The following is a 13,332-nucleotide window of genomic DNA, read 5'->3' on the forward strand; positions in this document are numbered from 1 at the left end:
ATCATTTGTTGTTTTTCGGTCATTTACCTAATTGTTTAGAGAGCTAAATGACCGTGAAATTGAAAATCACTACAAAATGAATCCTGAAAATGTTGAAACTTGGCATGGTATCATCATATCACTCGCATAGCATGCGCGAAAGAGTAGAGAGGGTCACGGCAAAAACTGGACGCACTTCGTGTACAAATTGGACAAACTCTTTCCGAGTATCAGGGTTTCGGACTATACAAAAATAAATAATGCAGAAAATAAAAAAACCATACAAAAAAATTACTCAAAAATAAATAGAAGAAAATAAATAATGCAGAAAAGAAAAAACTATATAAAAACTACTCAAAAGTAAATAAAAGAAAATAAGTAATGCAGAAAAGAAAAAACTATATAGCAAATTTGTTGGCACACTGCCCTGTGGGTCTACCAGACCTAGGGTGTGCAAATGCAGCCCAGGATGGCCAGCAGACCCACAGGCAGCGTGCCCTAATTAATTAGGCCCAGAAGCCTGCTATATAGAGGAGTTCGAAGAGGTAGCCGCGGTTGGGTTTATAAACCAGTGCGGCTGCCCTTCGCCGGGCGAGGTGGGACTAAACTTTGGGGTGGCAGCGCAAGGCCTTTAGTACCGGTTGGTGGCTCCAACCGGTACTAAAGGCCCCCCCTTTAGTACCGGTTGGAACCACCAACCGGTACTAAAGGCCTGTTCTTCCCGCCTCTTTGCCTGGCCAAAGTAAGCCTTTAGTACCGGTTGGTGGCTCCAACCGGTACTAAAGGCTCACCCTATATATACAGCACTTACGAAATTTCAGTTACATCTCCCCACTTCTTTCGTCAACCTCTCGCGCGCCGCTCCCGTCGTCGCCACCCGTCGCCCATCGTCGTCGTCGTCGTCCCCACCGCCGCCCCGAACGCCGCGCGCCGCCGTCCGTCGTCGTCCCGCGACGCGGTCCCGTCGTCGTCCCGCGCCGCCGTCCGTACGTATCTCGCTCTCTCCTCGCGCGTACCGGGCCGCCGCGACGCGCGCCGTCCGCCCCGAACGCCGCCGCCCCCGCCCCGTACGCCGGCGCCCCCGCTCGTACGTACGGGGCGGCGCGCATGCACACACACACATGTATATACCACACACGCATACACACACATACACACATACGTACACACATATACGTATACACACACATACACACACATTTTTTTCTTATTTTCTGTTTTTCAGAAAAGTTAATTAGATGATCGAATGTTAGATTAATGTCGAATGTTAGATGAATTAGCTAGATAGAAAAATTGTCGAACTAGAGATTAGAACTAGTTCAATAATTAATATAACTAGTTTATTTTTAGTAAGAAAAATTTAGGTATATGAGATTTGAACTAGTTCAATAATTAATATAACTAGTTTATTTTTAGTAAGAAAAATTTAGGTATATGAGATTTGAACTAGTTCAATAATTAATATAACTAGTTTATTTTTAGTAAGAAAAATTTAGGTATCTGAGATTTGATGATCTAATTAAAATATTATTTGTTAATGAGTTTTTCTGTTTATTTAATTTTTTTATATATTTTGAGTTTATATAAATGTTAGATTAATGTCGAATGTTAGATGAATTAGATAGAAAAGTTAAATATATAGTAATGTCAATTGAATATATAGTTAGATATATTAATGTCAAATGTTAGATGAATATATATTTGGCTAGATATAGGTGTTTAATGTTTCACCTATATGAACATAGGAAATGTCATCTGACGATGAAAAAGATTTTATTTTGTGCGAACACTGTGAAGACCAGCGCAGCCTATGCGACCAAAATTTCCTTGTTGATGTTAGGCGCTTCAGCATCAAGCTGGATGAGACATTCGAAGTTGATACAGTAAGTCACTTTGTCAATTATTATTTGAATGCAAAACTTATGCTTCATTTGCTTCAACTTATAATTTTAAATTTTCACTATTCTACTATAGCGCATCCCCTGCCATGCAAGAATTTTTGTCTTGGATAAGATAGGTTTTAGTGCTATAGATGATATGGAGGTAAAGAGAGTTTACTTGAAGACGGAGCATGGGTATACTTTCAACGTCAAATTATATAATGGAGACACATACACCCATTTGGAATGCAAAACTTGGCAAGCACTATGCAAGGCTTATGCATTTGAGCCTGATATGGTTATCACCTTTGATATTCGTCCGGAAGATGATATTGAAGGTAATATAGACATCTGGGTCGATGTGCAAACGCCTCCAGTTCTACCATTTGGTGAGTTTTTCTCAACCATGCATGCATATGTTTATGTCTTTCATACAGTTTATTCAAAAATAGTTGACAACTAATTTGTATTGTCAGCTTATTTCGGTTCAAGCAAACATGTCCGGCGCTTGGTAGACAGGACCTACTACTGCCCCGGGGCTCAACTAAACTGCGAGGAGATAAGTCATTATGTTTCATGGCTTGAGGATCTTAATACTGTCAAGACAAATTTTTTTCCTAAACTTAGAAATGTTAGTACTCAAAACGTGCGACCAATGGTGATCGTATTGAACTACGGTCACATCTATAATCAAAAGATGGTAAGATTTTAAATATTTGTCCTTAATTAGTGCATCTTTTGCATACATTATTTTTGAAGCTAAACTTTCATTGCTTAGTATATTAATTACTATACGATGTTGTTCAACAGGGACTTCCAATGACAGTTGTGCCTCAGTGGATCGACAAAAGTTCGCATGTCAATGGTTAGCTTACGACCAAGATTTCCTACATTGCACATGAGTGCATTCAGGATTTCTGAAAGCGAAGAATGCTTAATAGTGAAAGATTGGAGCAAAATTGTTAACGATCGCAGAGAAGTACTAGGGGGCAGTAAGGTGAAGCGCAACCCAAGATTAGGAGACAGATTCATCTGCATGCTCCAGTATGATGAATCAGGAGAGCTATACATGTTCTATGCTATTCTACCTGAGAGGGAGCAGTAGGATCAGTAGCTACTAGTTCATGCTCTTAATTAGTACTTGTCTCATGTCCGTGTCCTGAACTTCGATCTTGGTGACGATTATGTTGAACTTGATGTTATCTTTGCTTTTGTTACAAAGTGAATGTTTCTTCTTTAAGCTAGCCAGCGTTGTTGATGATTAGATAGCTAGCGCGGTAATGACTATGATGATTAAATAGTGGTAATTAGACGACTACGATGATTTTTAGCTAGCTAGAGTTTATTTATTTATTAATATGCGATGATGATGATGATGATGATGACGACGACTACAACTCATTATAACGTAAAACAATCCTAAATTAAATTGATAACACAAATTTAATTGAAAAATACAAAATAAAACAAAAACCCACAACCATTTAGTACCGGTTGGTGTTACCAACAGGTACTAAAGGGCTCCCGGCCCCCGGAGCTGGCTCGTGCCACGTGGTTCCCCTTTAGCACCGGTTCATGCTGAACCGGTACTAAAGGGGGGGGCCTTTAGTGCCGAAACGTTAGTGCCGGTTCCATAACCGGCACTAAAGGCCCTTACAAACCGGTGCTAATGGCCCGTTTTCTACTAGTGTTGCCGGACCCGGCAACTGTTCTCCAGAGCAGCCCCCAGCGTAAGTATATGGTTCACTTTCCGCTGTTAGGCGCGCATGGATACTCTTTCTTTGCTGACACCTGACTGTTGGTTTGTGTAGGAGCAGAGCAGCCCCACCAGGAGCGCCCGGAGGCCACCCCCGAAATGCCAAGGAAGAGTCCTCCGTCAAGGGAGAGTTCTCCGGCAAGGGACAGCACCAGCGGCCCTCTGGCGGCGGAGACCATGACTGCAGAACCCGGTACAGGTAATCCTCTCGCTTCAAAACTTCCCTTGGGCTCTTCTTCTTTTTGGGTATTTGCATGACTTTTCTCACTTTTCCGGCCATCAGACCCATCTGCTGCGGAGCCGATGGAGACCGAGGTTGCTGTCGACGACGCCGCTGCCACTGAAGAAGCAGCCGGCGCTGATGATCCCGCCGGCGACGAGGCCGCCAAAGCTGCTGCCGCAGCAGCTGGCGAGGGGTCTGGCGATCGCACTGACGGCCCTGAGGCCGCAGGAGCGCCAGGCGCTACGTCGACCGCCGACCCGTCCGCCGCTGCCGCAGCGCCAGGCTCCAAAGAGCCCCAGCTAGGCATCTACTTGAAGGCCGGCGATGGCGTCTTCATCAACCTCCCCTGGGCTTTATTTTCATTTATTACCAACGATCATAGCAAGTTGGCCTCGGTATCTGCGGCATGAAATTTAACCTCAGTTGCATCTATGAGATTTGTGTTAATGAACCCAATATCACCGATTTGTCTTTTCTTCAATTCGACGATCTTCAATCTGCATAATATAGTGAGGATAATTATAAATACATGCAATGAAAGAGCTGAGCTATATAGAGAGACTTAATGACAGAAGTAGTACTACTTACAGACAGTAGCAGGTGACCATTGCTTTATCGAGGGCCAATTGATTGAAAAACTGAAAGAACTCCTCAAATGGAACAGGCAATAGTTCAATTCCAACGAGGTCATGCTCCTTTTTAACTCTCACATACAAAGTATTCCTCCCCCCAGAATCTCTGCAGATTTTCAAGTACCAATCATGCAATCTTCGCATCATCGTTGATAGAGATCTTTCATCTTTGACGAGAGGCTTCCCATACTCGTATCTTTGTATCTGCACCTCCAAGAAATCATAATGTGCATCGTCGGGCAGGTAATCTCCAAGATTGCTATAACCGGGCACCATCCTCGGATCATTAGCGACGATGTCGCTAGGCACCTTGAGCGGGGGGCACGATTGCTTCGCTTGTTCGCCGAGCTGGCCAATCTGTTTCCCAGCTCGTCGTTCTTTCATCCTTTGATCACTGACAGTACTTCCCGACCGCTCCGCTTCAGCAAATGCCTTTCCAATAATGCGCTCATAGTTGCCTTTCGGCAGAGACTTGGGTGGTTTTGTCAGGGCAGCCAGAGTGCGCTTCGCTTTCACCGGATCTACCTTCTCCTCCGGGGGTGGATGTTTCTTTGCTTTCACCCCTTCAAAGAAGTTCCTCACTTCTTCTCGCGCGATCTCGGCGTTCTCCTCCGGGGTCCTCTCGTATGGTAACTTCTCTGGAGTCTTCAGAGAAGGACCGAATCTGTATGTCCTCCCGCCTCTGGCTGTAATGCTAGACGCCGGCAGAGCAGACGGAGCGGCTATCTTCTTTACTTGCTTACGAGGCGGAGGAGAAGGACTACGGCGTGCCGGAGCAGCCGGAGCGGCGGCAGGTCTCTTCCGCCCTTGCTAACGAGGCGGAGAAGGAGGAGGCTGGCTGCTCGGGCGCGCCAGCGCAGGCGGAGAAGGAGGCGGAGTGCCGGCACGCGCTGGAGAAGGAGCCGGCCGAGTGCCCTGATCGTCACTCGCCGGAGGAGGAGGTGGTGGAGGAGGAGGAGGAGGAGGAGGCGGAGGCGTCCAGTTCGGAAGGTTGATGAGCTCCTTCCGCCATAGGCATGGAGTCTTTAGAGCAGAACCCAGCCGAGTCTCCCCTTCACCAGTAGGGTGGTCAAGCTGGAGGTCCTCAAATCCCTCCGTTATTTCATCCACCATCACCCTAGCATATCCTTCTGGAATCGGCCGGCAGTGAAAAGTTGCGCCAGGTTCAGTAGGAAAAACAGAGCCAACAGCCGCCTTGACCTTCATATTAATCCATTGCGTCATAAGGTGGCAATTTTGAGACTCCGTGATAGCATCCACGGGATAGCTGGCAGGAGCCGTCAAGACATGCTCCGGCAGAAGCAGCTCGGTGGAAGCCACGCTGCTTCTCCGCTGAGATGGCGGGGTAGCTTCGGGGGAAGCTTTAGTAGTTCGTTTGCTGCAATTTGCTTCTCGTTCCTCTATCGCTTGTACCCTAGCGTGCAGCGCCTGCAGTTGAGTCTGCTCCACTTTCTTCCTCCTCTCGTGGCATTTGTAACCGCCTGCGTCCGGAAACCCAGCCTTCCACGGAATGGAGCCTGGCGTGCCTCGTGTCCGTCCAGGGTGCTCAGGATTCCCGAGGTCCATTGTGAGCTCGTCGTTCTCTCTGTCTGGAACGAACGTCCCTTGCTGCGCTGCTTCGATATAGTGCTTAAGCCTCTTGACTGGTATTTCCATTTGCTCGTCCATCCAAATGCACTTCCCTGATACAGGGTCCAAGTTTCCGCCAACCCCGAAGAACCAAGTCCGGCAACGGTTTGGCCAGTTAATTGTCTCTGGTTCGATCCCTTTATCAACCAGATCATTCTCAGCCTTGGCCCACTTAGGCCGGGCTACGAGGTAGCCACCTGACCCCGTGCGATGGTGATGCTTCTTCTTCGCGGCATTTTTCTTGTTTGTCGCCGACATCTTCTTACTCTTTTCCGATGTCTTGTGGGCCACAAATACGAGCCAGTGATATCTGATCTTCTCATATCTGCCCTTGAATTCCGGTGTCTCTTTTTTATCGACAAACATATTCAGCTCTTTCTTCCACCTCCTAAATAGGTATGCCATCCTCTTAAGAGCAAAAGACCTGATTAATTGCTCTTTAACTAGCTTCTCCGGATCATTGATACGTCTCCAACGTATCTATAATTTTTGATTGCTTCATGCTATATTATCTACTGTCTTGGACTATATTGGGCTTTATTTTCCACTTTTATATTATTTTTGGGACTAACCTATTAACGTGCGATGGTTTGTTGTTTTTTGCCTATTTCAGTGTTTCGAAGAAACATAATATCAAACGGAGTCCAAACAGATAAATCCTTTCTGGAACGTCATTTTCTTCTCGGATAAGACCCAGGAGACTTGGACCCTACTCCAAGAAGTACCGGAGGCGGTCACGATGGTAGGGGGCGCGCCCCCCCTACAGGGCGCGCCCCCTGCCTCGTGAGCCCCTCGGTGCTCCACCGACGTACTCCTTCCTCCTATATATACCCGCGTACCCCCAAACGATCAGAACAGGAGCCAAAAACCTAATTCCACCGCCGCAACTTTCTGTATCCGCGAGATCCCATCTTGGGGCCTGTTCCGGAGCTCCGCCGGAGAGGGCCGCCATCACGGAGGGCTTCTACATCATCATAGCCCCTCCGATGAAGTGTGAGTAGTTTACCTCAGACCTTCGGGTCCATAGTTATTAGCTAGATGGCTTCTTCTCTCTTTTTGGATCTCAATACAATGTTCTGCCCCTCTCTTGTGGAGATATATTCGATGTAATCTTCTTCTTTTGCGGTGTGTTTGTTGAGACCAATGAATTGTGGGTTTATGATCAAGTCTATCTATGAACAATATTTGAATCTTCTCTGAATTCTTTTATGTATGATTGGTTATCTTTGCAAGTCTCTTCGAATTATCCGTTTGGTTTGGCCAACTAGATCGGTAGTTCTTGCCATGGGAGAAGTGCTTAGCTTTGGGTTCGATCTTGCGGTGTTCTTTCCTAGTGACAGAAGGGGCAGCAAGACACGTATTGTATCATTGCCATCGAGGATAACAAGATGGGGTTTATTTCATATTGCATGAATTTATCTCTCTACATCATGTCATCTTGCTTAAAGCGTTACTCTGTTTTTAACTTAATACTCTAGATGCATGCTGGATAGCGGTCGATGAGTGGAGTAATAGTAGTAGATGCAGAATCGTTTCGATCTACTTGTCATGTACGTGATGCCTATATACATGATCATGCCTAGATATTCTCATAACTATGCTCAATTCTGTCAATTGCTCAACAATAATTTGTTCACCCACCGTAGAAAACTTATGCTCTTGAGAGAAGCCACTAGTGAAACCTATGGCCCCCGGGTCAATTCTCATCATATCAATCTCCATCACTTTAATCTTGTTTTGTTTTTACTTTGCCTTTTACTTTTCACTTTGCATCTTTATATCAAAAATACCAAAAATATTATCTATCGGATCTCACTTCCGTAAGTGATCACTGTGAAGGGATTGACAACCCCTAATCGCGTTGGTTGCGTTGAGCTCTTTGTGTTGTGTAGGTACGAGGGACTTGCGCGTGGCCTCCTACTGGATTGATACCTTGGTTCTCAAAAACTGAGGGAAATACTTACGCTACTCTGCTGCATCATCCTTTCCTCTTCGGGGAAAACCAACGCAAGCTCAAGAGGTAGCAAGAAGAATTTCTGGCACCGTTGCCGAGGAGTCTACGCAAAAAGTCAACATACCAAGTACCCATCACAATACCTATCTCTCGCATTACATTAGTTGCCATTTGCCTCTCCTTTTCCTCTCCCCCACTTCACCCTTGCCGTTTTATTCGCCCTCTCTTTCTCCTTCCCCTTCTCCTTCTCCGTTTGCCTTTTCTCGCTTGCCTTTTGTTTGCTCGTGTGTTGGATTGCTTGTTTGTCGCAATGGCTCTACCAAATTTTGGTGATCTCCACTTTAAAAGGTTAGAGGAGATCGAAAACAACGTTAGGAAGTTTATGGTTTTACAATTTGAGCATAATAATTTCTTTAGAAACGAGCTTAAGGAACAAAAAGGTTTTATGAGTTATATGAATAAAGAGCTCGATGATATGTCTAAAGAATTTGATGGTATCAGATCCCAAATTGCTCGTCTTGAAAAGATGACTGCTGAAATTTCAGACATGCAAGCTACCTTAGTCAATAAGATGGCCGCAAAAACGAATACCTATGAAAATCAAGATGAAGATCTAAAAGTTATTGATGTGTCCCCTATCAAATCTTTGTTTTGCAATATGAATCTTGATGAAACTGAATATGATCTTCCTTTACCTAGAAGGCGTTCCAAAAATTCGGAGTATTTAGATCTTTATGATGAAATTGATGAAAGTGGGATTGAAAGAAATAAAAATTTAGATGTTGCTAAACCCACTATATTGGATTTCAAGGAATTTAATTATGAAAGTTGCTCTTTGATTGATTGTATTTCCTTGTTGCAATCCGTGCTAAATTCTTTGCATGCTTATAATCAAAAGAAAGCCTTCACCGAACATATTGTTGATGCCTTGATGCAATCTTATGAAGAAAAACTTGAGTTGAAAGTCTCTATCCCTAGAAAACTCTATGATGAGTGGGAACCAACTATCAAAATTAAAATTAAAGATCACGAGTTTTATGCTTTGTGTGATTTGGGTGCTAGTGTCTCCACTATCCCCAAAACTTTGTGTCATTTGCTAGATTTCCGCGATCTTGATGATTGATCTTTAAACTTACATCTCGCGTATTCTACTATTAAGAAACCTATGGGAAGGATTAACGATGTTCTTATTGTTGCAAATAGGAATTATGTGCCCGTAGATTTCATTGTTCTTGATATAGATTGCAATCCTTCTTGCCCTATTATTCTTGGCAGACCTTTCCTTAGAACGGTTGGTGCGATTATTGATATGAAGGAAGGGAATATTAGATTCCAATTTCCATTAAAAAAGGGCATGGAAAACTTTACAAGAAAGAAAATAAAATTGCCATATGAAACCATCATGAGAGCCACTTATGGATTGCCTTCCAAAGATGGCAATACCTAGATCTATCCTCGCTTTTATGCCTAGCTAGGGGCGTTAAACGATAGCGCTTGTTGCGAGGCAACCCAATTTTATTTTTTTGTTTTTTGTGTTTTTCTTATGTTAGGGAATAAATAACCCATCTACCCTCTGTTTGGATGTGGTTTTGTGTTTTAATTAGTGTTTGTGCCAAGCTAGACCTATTGGATCTTCTTGGATGATAGTTATTTGATCTTGCTGTAATTTCCAGAAACTTTGCGTTCAGTGCCCGAATTACTAAAAATCATCAGAATGTGATAAAATACTGAATCAAATTGCTTATGATCAATAAACAAATTATCTAGGTCTTCTAATTTTGGTAGATTTTTTGGAGTTCCAGAAGTTTGCGTTAGTTACAGATTACTACAGACTGTTCTGTTTTTGACAGATTCTGTTTTTCGTGTGTTGTTTGCTTATTTTGATGAGTCTATGGTTAGTAAAATAGTTTATAATCCATAGAGAAGTTGGAATACAGTAGGTTTAACACAAAAATAAATAAATAATGAGTTCATTACAGTACCTTGAAGTGGTTTTATGTTTTCTTTCTCTAACGGAGCTCACGAGATTTCTATTGAGTTTTGTGTTGTGAAGTTTTCAAGTTTTGGGTGAGTTCTTTTGATGGATTATGGAACAAGGAGTGGAAAGAGCCTAAGCTTGGGGATGCCCATGGAACCCCCAAGATAATACAAGGACACCAAAAAGTCAAAGCTTGGGGATGCCCCGGAAGGCATCCCCTCTTTCGTCCACTTCCATCGGTAATTTACTTGGAGCTATATTTTTATTCACCAACATGATATGTGTTTTGCTTGGAGCGTCTTGTATTATTTGTGTCTTTGTTTGTTAGTGTGCCACAATCCTCCTTGCTGTACACACCTTTTGAGAGAGTCTTCTATGAATTAAAATTTGATAGAATACTCTATGTGCTTCACTTATATCTTTTGAGCTATGTAGTTTTGCTCTATGTGCTTCACTTATATCTTTTGAGCGTTGAAATTTTGCTCTATGTGCTTCACTTAGATCTTTTAGAGCACGGTGGTGGTTTGTTTTAAAGAAACTATGATCTCTCATGCTTCACTTAAATTATTTTGAGAGTCGTAATAGCATGGTAATTTGCTTAATAATAACTTGCTTGGTATTCAAGATTTGTGAAACTTTCTTTTGAGTGCGTTGAATACTAAGAAAAGTTGGATGATTGATAATTGTTTTGAGATATGGAGGTAGTAATATCAAAGTCATGCTAGTAGAGTAATTGTGAATTTGATAAGTGCTTGACTTAAAGTTTGCAAGTTCCGTAGCATGCACGTATGGTTAACATTATGCAACAAATTTGAAACATGAGGTGTTATTTGATTGTCCTCCTTATGAGTGGCGGCCGGGGACGAGCAATGGTCTTTTCCTACCAATCTATCCCCCTAGGAGCATGCGCGTAATACTTTGGTTTTTGATGGCTTGTAGATTTTTGCAATAAGTATATGAGTTCTTTATGACTAATGTTGAGTCCATGGATTATACGCACTCTCACCCTTCCATCATCGCTAGCCTCTACGGTACCGTGCATTGCCCTTTCTCACATTGAGAGTTGGTGCAAACTTCGTTGTGCATCCAAACCCCGTGATATGATACACTCTTTCACACATAAACCTCCTTATATCTTCCTCAAAACAGCCACCATACCTACCTATTATGGCATTTCCATAGCCATTCCGAGATATATTGCCATGCAACTTTCCACCATCCAGTTTATCATGACACATTCATCATTGTCATATTGCTTAGCATGATCATGTAGTTGACATAGTATTTGTTGCAAAGCCACCGTTCATAATTTTTACTTGTCACTCTTGATTCATTGCATATCCCGGTACACCGCCGGAGGCATTCATATAGAGTCATACTTTGTTCTAGTATCAAGTTGTAATCATTGAGTTGTAAATAAATAGAAGTGTGATGATCATCATTCAATAGAGCATTGTCCCAAAAAAAGGCCAAAAAAAAGAAGGCCCAAAAAAACAAAAAGGGGCAATGTTACTATCCTTTTTTCCACACTTGTGCTTCAAAGTAGCACCATGTTCTTCATATAGAGAGTCTCTTGAGTTATCACTTTCATATACTAGTGGGACTTTTTCATTATAGAACTTGGCTTGTATATTCCAACAATGGGCCTCCTCAAGTGCCCTAGGTCTTCATGAGCAAGCAAGTTGGATGCACACCCACTTAGTTTCTTTTGTTGAGCTTTCATACATTTATAGCTCTAGTGCATCCGTTGCATGGCAATCCCTACTCCTCGCATTAACATCAATCGATGGGCATCTCCCTAGCCCATTGATTAGCCTCGTTGATGTGAGACTTTCTCCTTTTTTGTCTTCTCCACACAACCCTCATCATTATATTCTATTCCACCCATAATGCTATATCCATGGCTCACACTCATGTATTGCGTGAAAGTTTATAAGTAGGGATGAACTTTCTTTGGGGTTGTGCATGATGAGAGCATTGTGTGACGAAAATGGAGCATGACTAAACTATATGATTTTGTAGGGATGAACTTTCTTTGGCCATGTTGCTTTGAGAAAACATAATTGCTTTGTTAGTTTGCTTGAAGTGTTATTATTCTTTATGTCAATATGAACTTTTGTCTTGAATCTTTCTAATCTGAATACTCATACCACAATTAAGAAATTTTGCATTGAAATTATGCCAAGTAGCACTCCGCATCAAAAATTCTCTTTTTATCATTTACCTACTCGAGGACGAGCAGGAATTAAGCTTGGGGATGCCTGATACGTCTCCAACGTATCTATAATTTTTGATTGCTCCATGCAATATTATCTACTGTTTTGGACTATATTGGGCTTTATTTTCCACTTTTATATTATTTTTGGGACTAACCTATTAACCGGAGGCCTAGCCCAAAATTGCTGTTTTTTGCCTATTTCAGTGTTTCGAAGAAACATAATATCAAACAGAGTCCAAACAGAAAAATCCTTTTTGGAACGTGATTTTCTTCTCGGATAAGACCCAGGAGACTTGGACCCTACTCCAAGAAGTACCGGAGGCGGTCACGAGGGTAGGGGGCGCGCCCCCCCCCTACAGGGCGCGCCCCCCTGCCTCGTGGGCCCCTCGGTGCTCCACCGACGTACTCCTTCCTCCTATATATACCCGCGTACCCCCAAACGATCAGAACAGGAGCCAAAAACCTAATTCCACCGCCGCAACTTTCTGTATCCACGAGATCCCATCTTGGGGCCTGTTCCGGAGCTTCGCCGGAGAGGGCCGTCATCACGGAGGGCTTCTACATCATCATAGCCCCTCCGATGAAGTGTGAGTAGTTTACCTCAGACCTTCGGGTCCATAGTTATTAGCTAGATGGCTTCTTCTCTCTTTTTGGATCTCAATACAATGTTCTCCCCCTCTCTTGTGGAGATCTATTCGATGTAATCTTCTTCTTTTGCGGTGTGTTTGTTGAGACCGATGAATTGTGGGTTTATGATCAAGTCTATCTATGAACAATATTTGAATCTTCTCTGAATTCTTTTATGTATGACTGGTTATCTTTGCAAGTCTCTTCGAATTATCCGTTTGGTTTGGCCAACTAGATTGGTAGTTCTTGCCATGGGAGAAGTGCTTAGCTTTGTGTTCGTTCTTGCGGTGTTCTTTCCCAGTGACAGAAGGGGCAGCAAGACACGTATTGTATCGTTGCCATCGAGGATAACAAGATGGGGTTTATTTCATATTGCATGAATTTATCTCTCTACATCATGTCATCTTGCTTAAAGCGTTACTCTGTTTTTAACTTAATACTCTAGATGCATGCTGG

The sequence above is a fragment of the Triticum urartu genome, chromosome 2A, assembly GCF_056163025.1.
Source record: "Triticum urartu cultivar PI428250 chromosome 2A, HENAU_Tu73, whole genome shotgun sequence".
NCBI classification, from domain to species: Eukaryota; Viridiplantae; Streptophyta; class Magnoliopsida; order Poales; family Poaceae; genus Triticum; species Triticum urartu.